This window comes from Camelus bactrianus, chromosome 4 (assembly GCF_048773025.1).
Source record: "Camelus bactrianus isolate YW-2024 breed Bactrian camel chromosome 4, ASM4877302v1, whole genome shotgun sequence".
NCBI classification, from domain to species: Eukaryota; Metazoa; Chordata; class Mammalia; order Artiodactyla; family Camelidae; genus Camelus; species Camelus bactrianus.
Genome location: NC_133542.1, coordinates 49,752,300 through 49,773,365, shown reverse-complemented (window position 1 = coordinate 49,773,365; position 21,066 = coordinate 49,752,300). Strand labels below are relative to the sequence as shown.

At 36.3% G+C, this 21,066-nt stretch overlaps 1 long non-coding RNA gene across 1 annotated transcript in view; it reads left to right on the top strand.

Moving 5' to 3' along the window:
* Positions 1 to 21,066, top strand: part of LOC123616277 (uncharacterized) — a 469,197-nt gene that overhangs the window by 87,994 nt on the left and 360,137 nt on the right. The window lies entirely within an intron of this gene.

Genomic DNA, 21,066 nt, shown 5'->3' with positions numbered 1-21,066 from the left:
TATGAACTCAGGCAAAAATTAGTCAGTTTGAGGACAGAAACAGAGGGAATAGAGAGAGTCTAGAAACACAGGACCTGGCAGGGTTGGAAAAGCCAACTATTGCTGAACCAAATAAGCTGCTGCCTTCCTACTCAAGCCCATTATTTTAAATGGTTGCAGTGTTGCTACCATGATGAGAGAGGTAAAAGCCAACACACACCTGATCTTTTCAATTAGTTAAAATTTTAAGCTGAATTCTTCCCCACTTGTATGGTACCCAGTGTCTCTTCCTCTGTTGTCTCAGCTCAGGTGAGGCAGTGCTCTGGTCCTGGCTCTCTTGGGAAGGGCCCATGTTTCCTTTGAATTCAGGCTGCTTGGTTGTCTTGCAGCTGCAGCTTTCTGATAGTTCAGGAGAAGTTATGATTTGTAGTCTGTCCAGCTTTTTATTGTTGTTAGGGTTGGACTGAGCTCTTTCCAGCTTTTTATGTCCTCGGTAGAAACAACTCCCATGAGGGTGATTTATAAAGTATTCTTCACTTTGTAAAATAACTTTTTGTTATATTCCTTCGAATCGCAACCTCTATTACCATTCCAATCCTTATTAGCCCTCTAGTCTCTTTCTCTATTGGATCTTACTCATCTAAACCTCAAAACCTCTAGAACAAAGTTCCTGGAGGCTATGACTTGGCACTTATTTCTATTTCCAGTAAGTTGCACAGATCCTGGCACAACTAAAAGATCCTCTGTTGATTAACTGGAGACTGGAATGGTGTGACCAATCTCACTGAGCAAATGCCTATCTGTCTTTTAAGACTGAAAGCAATGTCACCTCCTCTGAAAAAATTCTGAGGAGTTCCCGTCGGAAGAGTTAGTTGCTCCTACTGTGTCTCCTCAATGCTTTGTACATTTCTCCACTGGCATTGTGTATGACGATGGTTTTTTATATCTTTTAGTCTAGATTACGGATTTGTTAGGGGCACAAAGTAGTTCTTATTCTATATCTTCAGGTACCTAGAACAATCTGTGGTACATATAATTATGGTCTGTTATATGGGTACATACAATGGGTTTTCTAAGTGAACTGTTGAATATCTTTGTTGGATGATTATACAGAATGGGTTTACATTTATGTAACTTTTATTTACATGATTAATTAGCAAAAGGAAATGTACTTGTAATAGGATGTGTATATGTGTATAGTATGTTTTAATTCCTAACAATGTAGATAATTGCAGAATTTGATTAGGGCAAAGATGGAACCCATGTGGCACCTCTGCTACCATTTTCTCCTTGTGTGCCCTTGGCAGACAAACCATTTCAATTTTTTTTTTCCTCCTGATCCCAAACATGAACTCAACACTCTGCCTTTCAGTAACAACTCCACCAATGGGTCAGATTTGATGCACGAAATAAAGATTATTTTCCCTTCCCTATTCTAAGGGGCTCCTGAGGCAATAAACTGGAAGATCACCCTTGAAGCCCTTGCTGGATGGTACCTAGAGGGAAGATTCTAATAAGCTGCAGACACTTTGCAGATTCCTGTCTCTCAGAACTTAATCACATTTGCATTTTGGCTGTGATCAGATGGTGGAAACACAAACTCCAAACTGTCAATCAACTTGGGCTTCTTTTCCAACTTTTCCTAAATCAATTTCTTAAAAAAATCTTTGAACACCAAAATTATACAGCTAGTTTTTAAACAATTACAGTGTTTTCTGTCTATATTTTTCATTATAGTTGGTAACCTAGAATTGTTCATTACTGAAAATCTTAATTAGGAGGTGTGCATACAAATACACATGTGAGTTCGTGAATACGTGTGTGAGCTGAGTTGTTCATGAGAATTGGGGGGAGAAAAGAGAGAAGATATTTACTGAAAATGTATTTTTTATATTGTCCAGTTTTCACCTTTAAATATCAGTAGAAAAATTTCTGAAGCATGCAGAATCTGGCATGTAATTTATCTTCAAAACAGAAATTAAACCTAACCAGTTATAAATTTGAGTTTCTTTCTGAATTAACCATGTTGGCATTACCCCAGCTACCTCCTTATGTTCACATGGTTGCTTCCAGACTCTATGTAGAATTTTATGCCTCTGTAGTATCAAATTTGTTAAATGGCATATTTTTATATCAGTAATTTTTATAGCATATTGTTATTCCAGACTTTTACATGCCTCTAATTTATTCTTAACTTCAATATAGCAGTATTGATTTTTTTCCTTCTAAGTTTGATGGTGTGAACACTTCAGTTGTGATTTAAAGTCATTTAAACACCATCACTAATTTGTACTTCATTTTCTATTCTTTTGCAAACTTTAGGTATTTGAACAGGTACAACAGTAAGGGTTAATGCTTCTCAAGTTTTCTTTTTATATCTCTTGGAGAAATTTAGATTATTTCTTAATATAATTGAAATAAAGTGTTTCTGATGACCTTGGATTATTCATGATACTTAAATGCAGAATAGTAAGGATAGCTTTGATTGCAAATCAAATAGAACCCAGTGCAGTTTCCTTGGATCATATTCCCTCTTCTTAGTCCTCTAGTAGTGAGTTAGTCGGTCATAATCTTTCTCTTCCATAGACTTAATATCAGTGTCTTTTTCAAATAAGGTCATTGGGTTACACAGTTGGCCTTTAGAGAGATTTTGAGGCAGTGTCCTTTCCGACTGTCTGGGTACTATGTTTCTGTGGCTGTTAGGATTACGGTCAAAGGTGACATGGATGAAGAAGGCTGATGAGGCAGGTTTTGGTTGCTATATAAAGCAGGGTTCACAGGTGCAGTGCTCATTAAATTGATTTTTCCTTGGCTACTTTGTTTGCAATCGAGATAAGCTGCTACGAGGTGAATGGCAGTATCTTGGTTATCTGACCTATGGTCCAAATACTTTTAATGGAAGACCTAGTCAGAGCATCAGTTTTCTAAGTATAGCATTTTATTATTGGCACAAAATTATGACCACATTAATAGAAGTAAAATAAAGAAGAAAAATTAGACTAAAAATCAAGTGTCCTTTTCTTTTCCCTGGCTTATATTTAGTTTGGATCCATTTACAACTATAATTTGTGTGTAGTTGTAATCATAGTTTTTAATATGTAATCTTCTATTCTAATTTTACAGTAACGTATCAAGAGCATGTTTACATGTTGCAAATAGTGTAATTTGTAATGATAATTCAAACAAATATGCATTTTCACATCAGTACATATTCTTTTAAGTATTCAATGTTGAATATATACAAAAATTTATAAATTACACATAGGCTATAAAGAATCAGCAAATAATCACCACCCATGTGCCTATTATTCAGTTTAAGATAAAAAACATTACCATTATCTTTGAAAGTTCCTGTGTTCCTCTTTCTTATCTCATCCTCTTTATTACCTCCTGGAGGTTATATGACCACCATCCTAAATCTAGTTTTATTGTACCTTTGATTTTCTTTATAATTTTATCATATATTTGATCGAACCCTTAAATAACATATAGTTCTATGAATATTTTTAATCTTAATTTAAATGAACTCATATTGAATGCATTTTCTGTGATTTTTTTCATCCAATATTAAGCACCTATGTTTTTTTCCATGTCATTGTATGTTATATTGCATTCATCTGCATGATGTAAAGTATTCCATTATATGAACATGCCACAACTTTTGTCCATGATGAACATTTAGGCTTATTCTAGTTTTTTTCCCCATTATAAACGGTAATGTAAAGAACACTGTAACATACAACTTCTATTATAATTGTTCAAGGGTTTCTTTATGGTATGTATCTAGGAGTGATCCTGCTGGGTCATAGAGTGAGCTTTTCAAATACATAGGTAATTTCAAATTGTTTTCCAAAGTGGTTGAACCAAATTGTACTCCCACCAGCACTGTGCAAGAATTCTGGTCATTTTAAACCCTTGTCAATATTTGATATTATCAGATGGAGTAATTTTTGCTACTCTGATGGGTACAAAATGCTTTTCTCATTGGTTTTAAATATGCAATTTTCCAGTTGGTAGTGAGGCAGAACATCTTTTCATATGGTTTATATTCTAATGAATTGCTCCTTCAAATCTTTTGCTTATATTTCTCGGGTTTTATTTTCTTTATTGGTTTGTAGGAGTTCTTTATATATTCTAGATATTAATTCTTTAGGTTAAATTGGTTCAAATATCTTTTCCCATTCTGTTTCACTGTCGTTATGGTGTCTAGTGGTAAATAGATAATATTAATTTTAATGTAGTCACATTTATCAAAATTCAATATTTGTGCTCTTTGTGTCTTAAGTAAAATTTCTCCCCTCAAGGTGTTAAGAATATTCTCCTACATTGTCTTCTGAAAATGTTATAGTTCTGTCTTCCACAGTTATGTTTTTAACTCACCTGGAATTTTTTTTTTGTGTGTAATATGAAGCAAGAGTACATTTTCTTTCTTTCTTTTTTTCCTTTAAATAAGGATAACCAATTGCCCAGCACAGTTTATTAAAAATTAATTCTTTCCCTACTGATTTTCAATACTAACCCTGTCAGAAACCAAGTTTCCATATAATGTGGGTCAATTTCTGGGATATATAATTTGTTCCTTTGGCTAATTTGTCATTAGGCCAATATGGTATTTTCTTTTTTTTATTACAATATATTTTTAAATTGAAGTATAGTCAGTTTACTATGTTGTGTCAATTTCTGATGTACAGCATAATGTTTCAGTCATACATATGCATACATTTATTCCTTTTCATATTCTTTTTCATTATAGGTTACTACAAAATATTGAATATAGTTCCCTGTGCTATATATAGTATAAACTTGTTGCTTATCTATTTTATATGTATCTGCAAATCTCAAACTCCCAATTTATTCCTTCCCACCCCCTTTCCTCCCTGGTAATCATACGTTTTCTCAATTAAATCAGCTTTATATGAAGTTTTTATATCTGGTAAAATAAATCTCATTTTTCTTCAGGGATGTATCAGCTGGTCCTGGCTCTTTATTCTTCCATGTAGTTTTTAGAAATAGCTTGGCAAAGTCAATGAAAATACCTGCTGGGATTTTATTTAGAATTTTATTGAACTTATAGCTTAAATTAGGGGAAATTGACATCTCTGCAATACTGAGCTGTCTAGTCCAATGAATGTTGAATATTGTCTTAATTATTTAGGTTTTCTAGAATACTTTTTTGTTATAATCATTTTATTTTTTTAGATTCCACATATATGTGGTAATATTGAATATTTGTCCTTTTCTGTCGGATTTATTTCACAAAACATAATACCCTCCAGGTCCATCCATGTTGTTACAATGACAATATTTCATTCTTTTTTAATGGCTGAGTAATATTTCATCATGTATGTATGTATGTGTGTATGTGTGTATGTGTATGTATATATATGTATCTTATTTCTTTTTTATCCAATCATCTGATGGACAATTCAGTTACTTCCATATCTTGGCTATTATAAATGATGCTATGAATACTGGGGTGCATGTATCATTTCAAATTAATGTTTTTTTTTGTTTGTTTGGTTATATACCCAGGAGTGATATTTCTTGATTACATGGTAGTTCTGTTTTTAGGTTTTTTTGAGGAATCTCTATATTGTTTTCCACAATTTACATTCTCACCAACAGTGTACAAGTATTCCCTTTTCTCCATATCCTTGCCGGAACTATTATTTCTAGTCCTTTTGAAGATAGTCATCCTGACAGGTGTGAGGTGGTATCTCATTGTGGTTTTGATTTGCGTTTCTCTGATGATTCATGATGTTGAGTATCTTTTCATGTGTCTGTTGGCCATCTGTGTGTCTTCTTTGGAAAAATGTCTATTCAGGTCTTCATTTTTTAATTGAGTTTTTTTTTTTTTGATACTGAGTTGTATGAGCTGTTTCTATATTTTGGATATTAACCTCTTCTCAGTCATAACATTTGCAAATATTTTCTTCCATTCAGTGGGTTGTCTTTTTTCATTTTGTTGGTGGTTACCTTTGCTATGCCAAATCCTTTAAGTTTGATTATGTCCCATTTGTTTATTTTTGGTTTTATTTCCTTTGTCTTAGGAGACAAATTAAAAAAATATTGCCATGATTTATGTCAAGAAGTGTTCTGCCCATGTTTTCTTCTAGGGGTTTTATAGTTTACAATCTTCCATTTAGGTCTTTAATCCATTTTGAGTTTATTTTTGTGTATGGTGTGAAAAAATGATCTAATTTTATTCTTTTATATGTAGCTGCCCAATTTTCCCAGCACTGCTTATTAAAGAGATTGTCTTTTCTCCATTGTATATTCTTGCCTCATTTTTAACAGATTAACTGACCAGGGGCCCCAGGGATTCTGGGATTGGTGCATGCCCACTTATAGGCAGAGCTGGATCACAGAGTCTCTGGCTACAAGGCCCTGGGGAGCTGAGTCCTGGGCACGTTGGTGGGCAGGACCATATCCAGGGGTGACTGTGTACTCAGGGGTCTTAAGGCCGCCTGTCTGCTGCTTGTCAGGTTTTAGAATCAAGGCTATGCTACACTTATAAAGTGAAAAAAGATTATACATCATGACCAAGTGGGGTTCATCCCAGGGACACAAGGATGGTTCAGCATATGCAAATCAATCAACATAACACATCACACCAACAAGAGAAAGGACAAAAACCACATGATCATCTCAATAGATACAGAAAAAGCTTTTGATAAAATTCAACACCCATTTGTGATAAAAACTCTCACCAAAGTGGGTATAGAGAGAACATATCTCAACATCATAAAAGCTATATATGACAAACCTACAGCCAGCATAGTACTCAATGGTGAAAAACTCAAAAGCTTCCCACTAAAATCTGGGACAAGACAAGGATGCCCACTATCACCATTCCTATTCAACATAGTCTTGGAAGTCCTAGCCACAGCAGTCAGGCAAGAGAGAGATAAAAGGGATCCAAACTGGAAAAGAAGAGGTGAAAGTGTCACTATATGCTGACGACATGTTACTATATATAGAAAACCCTAAAAGGTCCACACAAAAACTACTAGAGCTGATCGAAGAATTCAACAAGGTAGCAGGTTACAAGATTAACGTTCAAAAATCAGTTGCATTTCTTTACACTAACAGTGAATCAACAAAAAAAGAAAGTAAAGAAACAATCCCCTTTAAAATAGCACCCAAAGTAATAAAATACCTAGGAGTAAATCTAACCAAGGAGGTGAAAAATTATACACAGAAAACTCTAAACCATTGATGAAGGAAATTAAAGAAGACTTTAAAAAATGGAAAGATGTCCCATGCTCTTGGATTGGAAGAATCAATATTGTTAAAATGGTCACACTGCCCAAGGCGATCTACAGATTTAATGCAATCCCTATCAAATTACCCAGGACATATTTCACAGAAGTAGAACAAATCATAATAAAATTTCTATGGAACCATCAAAGACCTAGAATTGCCAAAGCATTACTGAAGAGAAAGAAAGATCCTGGAGGAATAACTCTCCCAGACTTCAGACAATACTACAGAGCTACAATCATCAAGACAGCATGGTATTGGTACAAAAACAGACATATGGACCAATGGAACAGAATAGAGAGCCCAGAAATGAACCCACAAACTTTTGGCCAACTAATGTTCGACAAAGGAGGCAAGAATATACAATGGAGTAACGACAGTCTCTTCAGCAAATGGTGTTGGGAAAAGTGGACAGCAGCATGTAAAGCAATGAAGCTAGAACACTCTCTTACACCAGACACAAATATAAACTCAAAATGGATCAAAGACTTAAACATAAGACAAGATACAATAAACCTCCTAGAAGAAAATAAAGGCAAAACATTATCTACCATACATCTCAAAAATGTTCTTCTAGAACGGTCTACTCAAGCAATAGAAATAAAAGCAAGAATAAACAAATGGGACCTAATGAAACTTACAAGCTTCTGCACAGCAAAGGCAACCATAAGTAAAACAAAAGACAACCTATGGAATGGGAGAAAATTTTTTCAAATGAAACTGACAAAGGCTTGATCTGCAGAATATATAAGCAGCTCATACAACTTAGTAAGAAACAAACAACCCAATCCAAAAATGGGCAAAAGACCTAAACAAGCAATTCTCCAAGGAAGACATACAAATGATCAATAGGCACATGAAAAAATGCTCAATATCACTAATTATCAGAGAAATTCAAATCAAAACTACAATGAGATATCACCTCACACCCGTCAGAATGGCCATCATTCAAAAATCCACAAATGACAAATGCTGGAGAGGCTGTGGGAAAGGGGAACCCTCCTACACTGCTGGTGGGAATGCAGTTTGGTGCAGCCACTGTGGAAAACGGTATGGAGATTCCTCAAAAGACTAGGAATAGACTTACCGTACGACCCAGGCATCCCACTCCTGGGCATATATCCACAAGGAACCCTACTTCAGAATGACACCTGCACCCCAATATTCATAGCAGCACTATTTACAATAGCCAAGACATGGAGACAGCCTAAATGTCCATCAACAGATGACTGGATAAAGAAGAGGTGGTATATTTATACAATGGAATACTACTCAGCCATAAAAACCGACAACATAATGCCATTTGCAGCAACATGGATGCTCCTGGAGAATGTCATTCTAAGTGAAGTAAGCCAGAAAGAGAAAGAAAAATACCATATGAGATCGCTCATATGTGGAATCTAAAAAACAAAAACAAACAAACAAACAAAAACAAAGTGTAAATACAGGACAGAAATAGACTCACAGACAGAGAATACAGACTTGTGGTTACCAGGGGGGTGGAGGGTGGGAGGGATAGACTGGGATTTCAAAATTGTAGAATAGATAAACAAGATTATACTGTATAGCACAGGGAAATATACACAAGATCTTATGGTAGCTCACAGAGAAAAAAATGTGACAATGAATATATATATATATGTTCATGTATAACTGAAAAATTGTGCTGAACACTGGAATTTGACACAACATTGTAAAATGATTATAAATCAATAAAAATGTTAAAAAAATAAAAGTAAAGATGGGTTAAAAAAAGAAAAAGAAAAAATAAATTGCAATGTAGTCCCTTATTTTCTATTCTTCGGATGAGTTTTTATAAATTTGGGATTTTTTTTTTTAAATGTTTAGTAGAACTTGCTAGTGAAGCCATCTGGATCTGGAACTTTCTCCAGATGTGGAAACATTGTATCTCTGATTCAATTGCTTTAATGGTTATAAGACTATTCCAATTTTAAAATGTTATAGAAATATTCTAGAATCCCAAATAGATATATGCTAGGCTTTCATGTACATTTTATATTTTTAAACTTTTCTTTCACACTTTCCCTCTGCTTGTCCCTCTGCCTTACATTCTGGATAATTTCTTCAGATCAATCTTCTAATTTGTTGGTTCTCTTTTCCATTATATCTAATCTGTTTTTAAATCTCTCCATTGAGATTTTAATTTCGAAGATTCTATTTTAAATTTCTAGATTTTTTTAATCTTTTTCAAGTTTGATTGTTGCTTGCTCATATTTTCAAGTCAATTTGTTATTTCCTGAAAATATCAAATGTTCTTAGTTTTTGGTCAATGTCTATTTATCCCAATATTTAAGTATTTGCAGTTATAATTCTACTGTATGTTATTTAATCTTATTTTATCATGAATTTTGTGAATTTTGACTCTGATTTGTGCCTTGGAATTTTGGGTAAACTCTATGGGACCATTATAAAGGTGGTTTCTTTCAGAAAGAATTTGCATTTATTTTTTGTCAGGTGCCTGGGGAATAACAGATGTTTGTGTGGCAGAGACATTTTAAACTAAATTCTCAGCTTGAGATTTTAAAAGTTTATTTCTTTTAAACCTATCAAGTAATATAAGTTTAAGGTGCAAACCCAAATAAATGCCGGTGTCATTACCAATCCTCAGGGGAGACTTAAATTTTGTTACTTGTATTCATGGTAAAGTTCCCACACAAGAAATTTCTTTATATTTTCTTTGAAGATGGGAGTCAGTTTATCTATGATTTATCTTTACCCAGGGGCATAGCCCTTTGAGATCTCAACTTTAGGTGAAGAGTTGACCATTAGATTCCCCACCTTGGACAATCCTCAAGATGTTGTAAAAACTTTAACTCATATTGAGCTGATTTGCCAAATATTCTCATGGTGAAAGCCAGCTTCAGTGCTCCCTTTTCTTCTCTGAGTTTTTGCCTCCATTTAGTTTTGGGATCATGTGTCTTATTTTCTTATAATATCATAAATTAATTTAACAAGATACAAAATTTTTTAACTTTCAGTTTTAGGTTTTTTTTTTTTAAACTGATGGTTAGTTGTAGTACTTAGTTCACCATACTACTGAAAATTATTTTTTTAATCTGATTTTAAATGACTACATAATATAATAAAGTACCATGTGACTATATCACCGTTTATTTACAATTAGTATTTTAACTTAACTCATTCATTAAGGTGCTGTACCACAACTTACTTAACCACTATCCTTTTGTTGGGCATTTTTCTTGTTTCCAGTGTTTAGCATAAAAATATTATGATTAAAGTTAAAATATTATATGTATCCACAGGTTTCATATGTCATGATGGATTTCCATTTTATGATGTAGATTATGATGACCCATATATCTGTTCTGAGCCAGGGATTGCCATGGTCAGATTTGCATTTTGGAAACAGTGAAAGATGAATTGCGAGTGGTTGAGATTAAAGACAAAGAGATTCATAAGAAAGCCATTTGAATGGTCTAGGTAAGATTTGATGAAGTTTTGAGCCAGCCCAGAAGCAGGAGAAATTAAAAACAGGTCTAGGTTAGAGGATACTTGGGTTTTAGAATTTATAGGATTTAGTGAATGATTGAATGAAAGGGGGTGGGGAGAAATGTAAAGAGAACTCTAGTGTTTCTTGTTTGAGCAGTTTAGTGGATGGTAATGTCCTTCACCAAAATAGGAAATACACAGAAAGAACAGATGATGGGTACATGTGCATATATGTTGAGTTTTAAGTGCCTATGGAGATACTTACTGGGCCTTTGGTTATTTGTATATGGAGTGGTCTGGGCTTGAGATAAAGATTCGAGAGGCATGAAGGAACATATGGTAGCTGAAATTTGGATCTTGAATGAGACTGTGAGAAAAAAAGGCTTAGGATGAAACCATGGGGAACACCAATATTTAAGAGGTCAGAGGCAGAGCCAATGTAAATGAAAACGCAGGACCTATTGTTCAAAACATAGAAAAAAGTGCTACAAAGCTTTTTGCTTTCTTCTGTGGTGTCTCTCCTTTGACATCATGGTGGCTTTTATTTGCTATTTAATGTCATTCCAATACAGAAAAATTAAAACTTTAAATTATTAGCATGAATTTTATCATTCAGCTTTATATTGAGCAATACCAATTTTTAACAGCTTTATTGAGATCTAATTTGCATAGAATAAATTCACCCATTTAAAGTGCACAGTTCAGTGGTTTTTAGTACATTCACAGAGTTATGCAACCACCACCAGAATGTAATTTTAGAACATTTTCATCATTCCAGAAAGAAGTCTTCCACACCCATTAGCAGGCCCAATTACTCCCTCCCTAGCCCTCAGTAACCACTAATCTGCTTTCTGTCTCTATAGTCCTATCTATTCTGGACACTTAATGTAAATGAAATCATACACTGTGTGGTCTTTTGTGACTGGCTTCTTTCAGCAATGCCAATTTTAAATGCAAATATCAGAGCATTTTACTTGTATATGGAATTACTGAAATAACACATTTCATATTATTTCATAGCTCATTTCTGGAGGATGCCTCAAGCTGGATAGAAAAGACAAATTCAAGCCAAACTGAGGAAGGTTGGAGGAAGGAAGAGAGGGGATTCTCCTTCCCTCTCCCACCTTCCCATAGAGGTGGCTGAAGGAGTACTTTCGGGATGCTTGTGAGTCAGGTGCAGGACCTGTCCCACAATATGGGTACTCATTCCCTTTGGCCTGAATGATGCTAAGTTTTTCTTCTGTCACTGTGGAATTTCTACTCCAAGCCCTGGCCAAAGGTGACTTTGAGGAAGGTGAACCATTCATTTCATTTATGCATGGTCTCCTGTCCCAGTTCATGGCAGATCAGTGACCCCCAAGGACCTTTAAACCTCTGTGCCACAACACGCTGAGTACATGCATGAGGGTAGCCAAGAGGTTCATGGGCCAAGACTTAGCCTGCAATTGGTCACCTGCCACACATGCATAGTGCTGCTGGTGTGACACAGGAGTGGAATGTGTGCTCAACCCTGATCTCCCAGTATGGTGCCCAGGCCCTTTCCAGGGGCAGGCAGTGGCAACAGTCACAGGATGGAGGTGGAGTGAGGGAGGCCATGAAGGACCTAGGATGTAAGGGGGCATGGCACAGCAGTGGGCAGGGAGAACCCATCTCTGGGAGGTAGCAGGAGCAGGGCGAACATGCTCTGAGACTCCAAGCCCAGTCCATGTTTCGTTGTCCCGCTGGACTTCACTTACAAAACAGAAATTCAAAAAGGAAATTATTAAGAATTTTGAGACAGTGACTACACTACATTAAGCCTCAAGCAGAGGCCCTTCTGACCTTTGGGTTTTGTTCAACTGCACTGGTCTCACTCCAAGAAGCTGGCACTGGTGAGAGAGATGGAAAACTCAAGCAGCAGAAAGAGAAGTATGACAGGAGCTATAAAACAGTGGTGTCAAAGAAGCTGGTGGAGGAAGATATTCTAAGAAAGATGGAGAAGCCAGCAATCATTGCAAGAGAAAAATATAGATAAGAAAAGACTCAAAACACTCATATGACAGCACTAATGACTTTGTTGAGATCTAATTTCCATAGAATGGAGGGACTAGAAGCAGATTACAAGGATGGCAGAGTGAATGGGAAATGAGGAAATACAAACAACAAGTATTAACTTGTTCAAGAAACTTGTCTGTAAAAGGAAGGATGAGAGTGGAATTCTGAGCAGGAGTCTGGAGCAGGGGTTGGTAAATGACAGCCTGCAAGCTGGTTCAAGGCCTGTTTTTGTAAATAAAGTTTTATTTGAACACAGCCATATCTGGTTATCTGTATATTATCTTTGGCTGTTTTCACACAAGAGCTCTAATAGTTGTAAGAGATCATATGTCCTACAAAGCCTACACTATTTACTATTTAGGTCCTTAATGAGAAGGTTTTTGACCCATGATCTAGAACAGTGGTTCTTAAAGTGTGGTTCCTGGGCCAGTAGCATCAGCAACACCTGGGAATTTAGAAATGCAAATTCTTGGGCCACACCCAAGGCCTACTGAATCAGAAACTTTGGGGTGGTAACCAGCAATCTGTATATTATTAAGCTGTCCAGGTAATTTTGATGCATTTTCAAGTTTGAGAACTACTGGAACAGAGTGCAGATTGAAAGAATACTTTTTTATGGGAGGAGAGAATCTCTTCTTCGGAGACAAAGGGAAGGAAGAGAGAATGAGTGGGATGCGTGAAGCTGAGTCCCACTCATTGGGTTCTATTTACTCCCTACACTATCTCAGATTTGTAAAATCCTGCTTTTCTGGATACCATGTTAGATGGAAGCATCCAGGACTGATTTCTAAGTGACATTAGTCTAAAGTTAAACATACAGGGAGGGAGATTTCAGCTTAGGATATGGAAGGAAACTCTTCAACTGGAAGGTGAGGCAGCCCCCATTTGTGCATTGGTACTTGGGTCTTAAGACAGCCTGTTAGATTGTTTCCTAAATAAAATTCTGATTCCTGTTCATGGTGAGCATTTCTTTCTAATCCCTGATTACTTATTCTATGTAGAGTCAGAACTCCTTGGAACACATTCTGGTCTCCAGGGTTCTTTCCTTGTTTCTAAGGGTGAGATTGACCCTAGTTCTCAGCTATCTGGGGTTTAATTAAACTAGCTAGTCAGGGAATCCATTGGTCTGCTTACAGACCAATCAAAAGGCAGGGACAAATTTGTCTTTCCTAGTGGACCCTCTGTTCTATGCTAAGAATTCCTGTCAATGTTTAGTGAATGATTCCTGTGTTCTGAAAAACTGAAAGTTTAGAAGCCAGAGTAGGTCCTAGATCAACAGTATACTTTCTACATGCCTCAATGATCGTCTCTTACACTGTGTGAATTAGTAATTTAAATTCAGTTGAATCCTTAGCAGATCTGTTCACATAGTTCCAATCTCTTATACATTTGCTTTCTGCTATGCAGTTAGAATTACTTTTCTTTATGAAAAGGCCATTGTGTTTTCCAGTATGAGGTACCTGATTTCCCGACTTGTTTTCCCCTTGCTATGATTATCGTGAAATAATACTAGGGAAAGAGGGTGTATTCAGTGTTGAAAAGAAGCTGATAAACCTCATGCATCACATTGGGACCTGTGGGCTCTGAGGGGCTCCTGAGAACTCACTTCTAGGATAGGGGAAGGGCTGGTAGCCCAAGAGGATGAAGTAAAGGAGGTAGTGGTCTAGGGCAGAGGGAGGTGGTAGGGGGTCTCCAGGAGTATCCAACTGCTACTCAGTCACTAATCCTTTCTAAAAGAGGACACTTTGCCTCATCATAGCTGTTCGGGGCGGGGTCTTTAGAATCTCCTTTGGTAATGCTCAGGATGATAGAAATGATAGTTCTGAGGCCTTGAGAAATATCATTAAAATATTTTGTCAAGCGGCCAATAAATAAAATGTTCCTTGTCTGAATGAACGTTTCTGATAGGCAGTGTGTGTATGTGTATGTGTTTTTGTAATAGTTGTATTTTCTCTTTGGTTAATTATCTTTTATGACTTTGTGTTGTCTTATCAATTAGCTTCTCAAATAACAAAGATATGAATCATTTATCTTCATTTTTGCTGTAAGTATTTTCTGAGTTGTTTTTTTACATTTTAATTTTGGCTATGATTTTATTTTTATAATTAAAAATGTCAAGTAGTCAAATCTGTTAGTGTTTCTTAAATAAGGAGATAGAGAAATGTCATGCTCACCTGCAGGTCAAAGGAATTCCCTGTGTGTTGGAGCCTTGTATGTTGTAGGAGTGCTGTAGGGAATGTACAGTGTCCTGGCATAGGTAGATCTGCCATCTCTGGTGGAGGAGAAAGGAGGGAAGAGATTAGGGAGGATCACATTAGTGGCTGTTACTTGGATGTTGATGCCTTAGGTGCCCAGTTCTTGGAAGGCTTTGTCAGATCCTTCTTAAATAAGCTAGGGTTGATGACTTTACAAGCTTGACTCCTTGTGTATGGTTATTGGTAAAAAGACAGAATAACCACTGTCCATACCAACTTACCAGTCCTGCTGGGGCCTGGCACAGTCTGTGCCCATGTATGAGGAAGAATCCAGACAGTAAGAGAGGTCCTTCCCTCTGAGCATGCTAAATGATGGGTAATTAGTGTGATGCTCTCTCCATGCTGCGGTAATCCTAAACTCCTTGACCTATAGATGCTGGGTAATATCTGAATGGTCCTCTAATGGAGGAACTGATCAGCTTTAGCTTTGTGTCCTCATTTCATTCATGGCTGACAACCTACTCTAGAGTGTTTCTACTGGCTTTGAAATGATGATACTTTGCATCTTGCCTGCTGCCCAAGGCTATGAAGGACTAGAGAATATTGAACAGATTTAAAAGTTTAGGCTCTGTTCTTCTAATGTAGCTTCTAACATGGCTGAAATCCCATGGGGGTAAGTTAATGCGTCAGTGGGCAGCTACTGCTGGGAAAGCTTGCCATGTAGATGACCTTGCCCCAAATATGTCTGAACATATTTGAATTCCTTACTTCCCATATTACCTTGGCTATTGGATCCAGCCTGGCTTGAGGACCCTGGCCTGGGCATGATTATACTTCCTCCAGAACTAATAGTAGGTCTTGAAGGCCACTCCATGGCCTGACTTCCAAGAAAGTGGACTTCGGGTAGGTGTTCTCAGGAATAGAATGGAAGAAGCCAGGAATGGAGTTGCCTTCTGTTATCCGAGAGAGTGAAATTGCCCTTGTACTTATTATTGAATTCCAACCTAAAGAGGTATATTCCTCTTAAAACTAGGGCCCAAGGCCTCTGAAAATGCATTGACAAAAGTTTGTGGTTAAAGTTCATTTACCTTGCAGTATCTCCAGGAATTCTGTGATATTATTTATAAATAGAAGTGGGATAAACAATTCTGGCATGACTAACACCTGAATGTGGTAATCATTCAAAACAAGAATTCACTTCCACTCTTCTCTGATTTTTTGGACTAGCTGTGAAGAGCTAGGGTATCAAGGAGTCTGCACCCTGGACCCCTTCTGTGGGTTGGGACAGGATAGTTAGAATTTCATGTCTATCTATCTATAAGGGGGATGGGTGGGAGACTACCTTCACATGACACCCAAACTAGTTTGAGATTTGTCTCAGGTTATTTGGTTTGTACAGATCACAGATGTTGTATTTTAAAACCTAGTAAATGACAGTGTGAATTCTGAATCCTACAGAGACTCCAGTATCAAGGGCAGTTCTTCGGATGTTTATAGTTTATAATCATCTCACCTGAGTCTTCTTTTCCTCAGATTAAACAAACTTCTTTTCCTTCAACTAATCCTTCTGTGAAAACTTCCAAGGAAATATGATAATTTTCACCTCACTAGCCATGAACATCCCAACAGAAAAGTGGGCAAAGGATATAACGATCATAAAAAAAATAATTTAAAATGTTTGATGGCCATGTATGAAAAGTTTTAACTCACACGCAAACAAAAAACTCTGAGTTAAACAGGTTTACCTATCAGTTTTGCAAAAGTTAAGATTATTATACCCAGTGTTGGTGAAACTATGACAAATAGGCAGTCTCAGATGGGGCTGGAAAAGTGTAATGTACTTCTGGAGACAGTCTGGCAAAAGTTGCTACAAGCCTTAAAAATGTGTATATCAGAAATTCCACATATAGGAATTTAGCCTGAGGATATAATTAGACAAGCTGTACATATAAAGGATGTTCACTTCAGCGCTGTTTACAATAACAAAATAGTAATAATGTTCAGTATTAGGGAACTGGTCAAATAAATGATGATATGACTACATAAAAGGATGCTGTAGCTCTGTACTGAAAAGATATATATAATCCGTTTTGGGGAGTAAATTGTTTATGAAACGAAAGCAATAACATAATGTTGTTTTTGAAGGACATACATGGAAATGTGAATGGTAGTCATTTTTGACTGGTAGGATTATGGGTGGGATCTTTTTTCTATCTCTTCCCCCTGTGAACAAGTATTACTTAGATATTAAAGAAATATTAAAGATAAGCAACAGGGATATATTGTATAGCACAGGGAATTATAGCCATTATCTTGTAATAACTAATGTAATATTGTAAATCAATTATGCTCCAATAAAAAAGAAATATTGAAAGTTAAAAACATTTGCTAATTAGATAGGCAAATTGGCATCTTGATTTAATTTGTGCTTTTGATGATTTTAAACAATTTAAAAAATAATTTTAAATAATTTTTCATGTTTATTAATTAATTATTAAAGTATAGTCTAATAGGGACTACATGAAAGTCCTGAATTTTCAGAAGTAATATTACAGTTGGAAAGGAATTCAGCACCATCTAGTCTCGATCTCTCATCTCATAGATAAGGACCAGTAATAAATCCAGGGAGGTTATATGATTTGACCAAAGGTAAGATAGAATTATGGCTGATATCTGAGCTTTCTGTTACAGTTTGCTGTCTTTCTCAGATTAGGGTCTTGGCATTTCATATATGCTTCATTGCAACATCAAGTGTTCTATTATATCAATTCAGAGATTAATTTGTGATTCATGATTACTAATGATTGGTTTTGGAGGTGATTTCATGATAGATGTTGCTGTACACAAGTTTGTGTGTTTTTTTGTGAAAATAGTTTAAAAGGGACATTCATTGTACAATTAAGTTTGTACAATTAAAGGAAGAATTTGGGATTTGGGTCAGAGCTCTGGGTAAGTTATGTTAACCCCTTTTGAAGTTTGTACATAAATGGTCAAGGATATCTACTTCACAAGTTTGTGAAGAGGATTAAATGGGATTGTAAAGAGCATTAATGTAGGTAAAAGACTATAAAAGTTCAAAACTGGATTTTATATACCTATTTATTCTCATTTGCTTGTTTAGATCCCATTGTTTTTTCAAAAAGGATTTGAAAAGGCAGATAAATATCACATTTGTTGTTGTCATGGTTTCTACTGCCATGCCAACTGTGTGGGAAAGTTGATTGTCAAGATGGACTACAGCAAGAAAGCATAAATATTTACATGCAACCTGTTTCAGAGAACCCAGGGGAGGGGGAGACCTCCTTGGGCAGTAAAGTTAAGTTTCCACCAGCTACCTGGGACTAGGAGTAGGTCCCTTAGTCACGATGGGGCAAGATGATCATGTGGACCAGGTTTATGATTTACTAAGAGCCAGACACTTTTTAGTATGGGGGAAATGTTTCTTTTGGTGGAGAGAGTCTTTTGGGGATACATGAAAAGACTGACCCACCATTAGCATATAAACTTCCAAAGTCAGGGATTATCTTTCCTGTTTGCTACTTGACCACTAGTGCCTAGTCCAGGTTAATAAAGATGAGGTAAGTAACTTCTAACAGTTGGGCTATAACTTGCCAAGGTGCTGTGCATATTGTATTGTACTCTTAGGGACCGTTTCAACTGGGAATCTAATTTTCTTCATTTCTAAGAAATTTGCCTGTTATTTCTTAGGTAATGTCCTATTTTCTGTTCTCTCTGTCCTTTCTTTATAGAATACCTATTAGTTTCTTTTTAAATCTCCATATTGATATTCTCACTTTTTCTTTTTGTTCTGCTTTATAAATGACTTCCTCAATTTTATCTTCCAATCTATTTAGTTTTTCTTTTGTCATATTTTTAAATACTAAGAGCTTTTTCTTATTCTCTAAATATTTGAGTATTTGTTTTCATGGCATCTTATTCTTGTTTAGTAAATCTAATGGTTAAAAGAAATCTCTCTGAAGATACTAATTACAGATTTTGGGGGGAAGGTTCCTTTAAAAATTCTTTGTATTGTTTCTAATTCTTTAACTTTCTTTCTTCTTTTCTTTCTTTTTTCATGTTTATATTGGTCTCTGTCTTAAACATTGATTGGAGGTTTTTCTGAAATGCCTGGTGATCCTTGGCTGTCTATTCATACTTAAAAATGAGGCACTAAAAAGTTGATTAAAAATCATATATTCATGGGCAGAGCTTGACAATTGCTGAAGTGGATTTCACTGTCCAATCAGAAAGAACTCAGCTATTTGGGGATTCTCAACGTCAGTATCTTTTCTACATTTCTATGCTTTCATACTAGAAATGTAGAGTCAAGTAGTTGTGACAGAGATATACGGCTGGCAAAACCTGAAATATTTACCATCTGGTCCTTTATAGAAAGTTTGCTGGCCTCTGATCTGTAAGCCACATTCTATCCTGCATACTTGAAGGAAGTGGGAATGTAGTCTGAACACAAGAGGATGATAGAGCTATAAGGATGGTGTCTAATATTTATTGAGTGTTTACATGTGGTTGGCACTTACAGGCATGCATTATCAGCATACATTACCATATTTAATAGTAATTAAAGATTATCTCCCTGATTAGATTATGTGTTCCCCAATGTCAAGTTTATAATTCCAAGTTTATAGCTCCAGAATCGAGGAAGTATGGGCTTTTAGTGAATGCTTGTCAAACTAAGTGAGCGGTGCTATCTTGTAGAAGAGATGAAAGCCCCTACTTGGACATCAAAATAGTTGTTTCAGAGAGGCTTCAGAAGATTTCAAGTCATTGAGCAGTATCAGCTCCCTCCAAGGTGGTGAGCTATCCACCCCTGGGAGGGGTTCACAAGAGCTCACTCACCCACCTAGTTGCTTATGGATATTATGTAGGGGTTTCCTTTTTGGCATGGCAAGTTGAAGTAAATGCAGTCTTGACTTACGGGATTCTATTATTCAAACTAAAACAGAGAAGACTAGAACTCAGAATTCATGGTTGATAAAGTTCTCTCTCCATTATATCACACTGTCTCTCTCAGAATTTCTGTACAAGGAGCCATGAGGAGATTGGTGTTGTAGTGGAAAGAACATCACAGTGAGCATCAGGAGGTCTTGGGTTATAATTCCACTTCTGCAACTAATTTACTGCATGAGCCCAGCAAGCCTTTTAATCTCTCAGGGCCTAAGTGTCCTCAAGTGAGGGGCCTGGATTAGATAATCTCTAAATTCTCTTTCAGCTCTAAAATAATTTTATCCAAGGATTAGCAGGGCCCCTCCTATTGAAAGGCCAGGACAGACTAGTTCAAACAAGATGTTTCCCTGTTATGTGTTGCCAGAGTACTGAGATCCTGCTTTTAAAAATATTTTGTGCACCTTCTGATCCCATCCTGCTCTCAGCTGTTCAGTTTCCATTCCCTGTCTGTATCCCTGTTCCTGTTTTGCTTTATGGTACTTCTTACTTGGGAAATTAGGCTTAAGCAGGCTGTAGTTTTAGCCTTTCTTTAGCATGGTGAAGGCAAGCTCTTTCTTGTTAAATTCTGCTCATTCGGCTGGTGAAGAACTTGGAGCTGTTCAACTCTTGGAGGGTTGGGGATATTAACATTGGCCTCATAATGGTGATGGGGACTTCTTTATTTAGGGCACCAGACATGGGAAGCTCATATTTCTCAAGGGGGAACATTTTATTCTTGGTGGAAGCAGTTTCAACTCCCAGAATGAGCCATCTTCCCATTTCTTTGTTTAAGTTCTTTAGCTAAAAAAGAACTTAACCTAAATTCTTTTTTAAAAATGACAACAAGAGTCAACCTTAAGTAGACCATCATCTAGCAGCAACATTTCCCCCATATCCCACTCAAATAGCCATCAGTTACCAAGTGGTCTCTTATTACCTTTAGGATTTGGTTTCAACTATTCCAAGTTTTTAAAATTTCATTTGACTTAAGTTCTCAATATTCAACTGTTTCATGGTTGCCCATATTCCACACTATATTTGACCATATACCTCTTGTCTCTGAATAGCCCTAAAAACTGTAATGTCATGTTAAGAACTCCTTTTAGTCCAAGGCACGTCAATCCATGTTGCCAACTTCCAACTTATTCTCATCCAGAAGATTAGCAAGGCCGCCTCATGG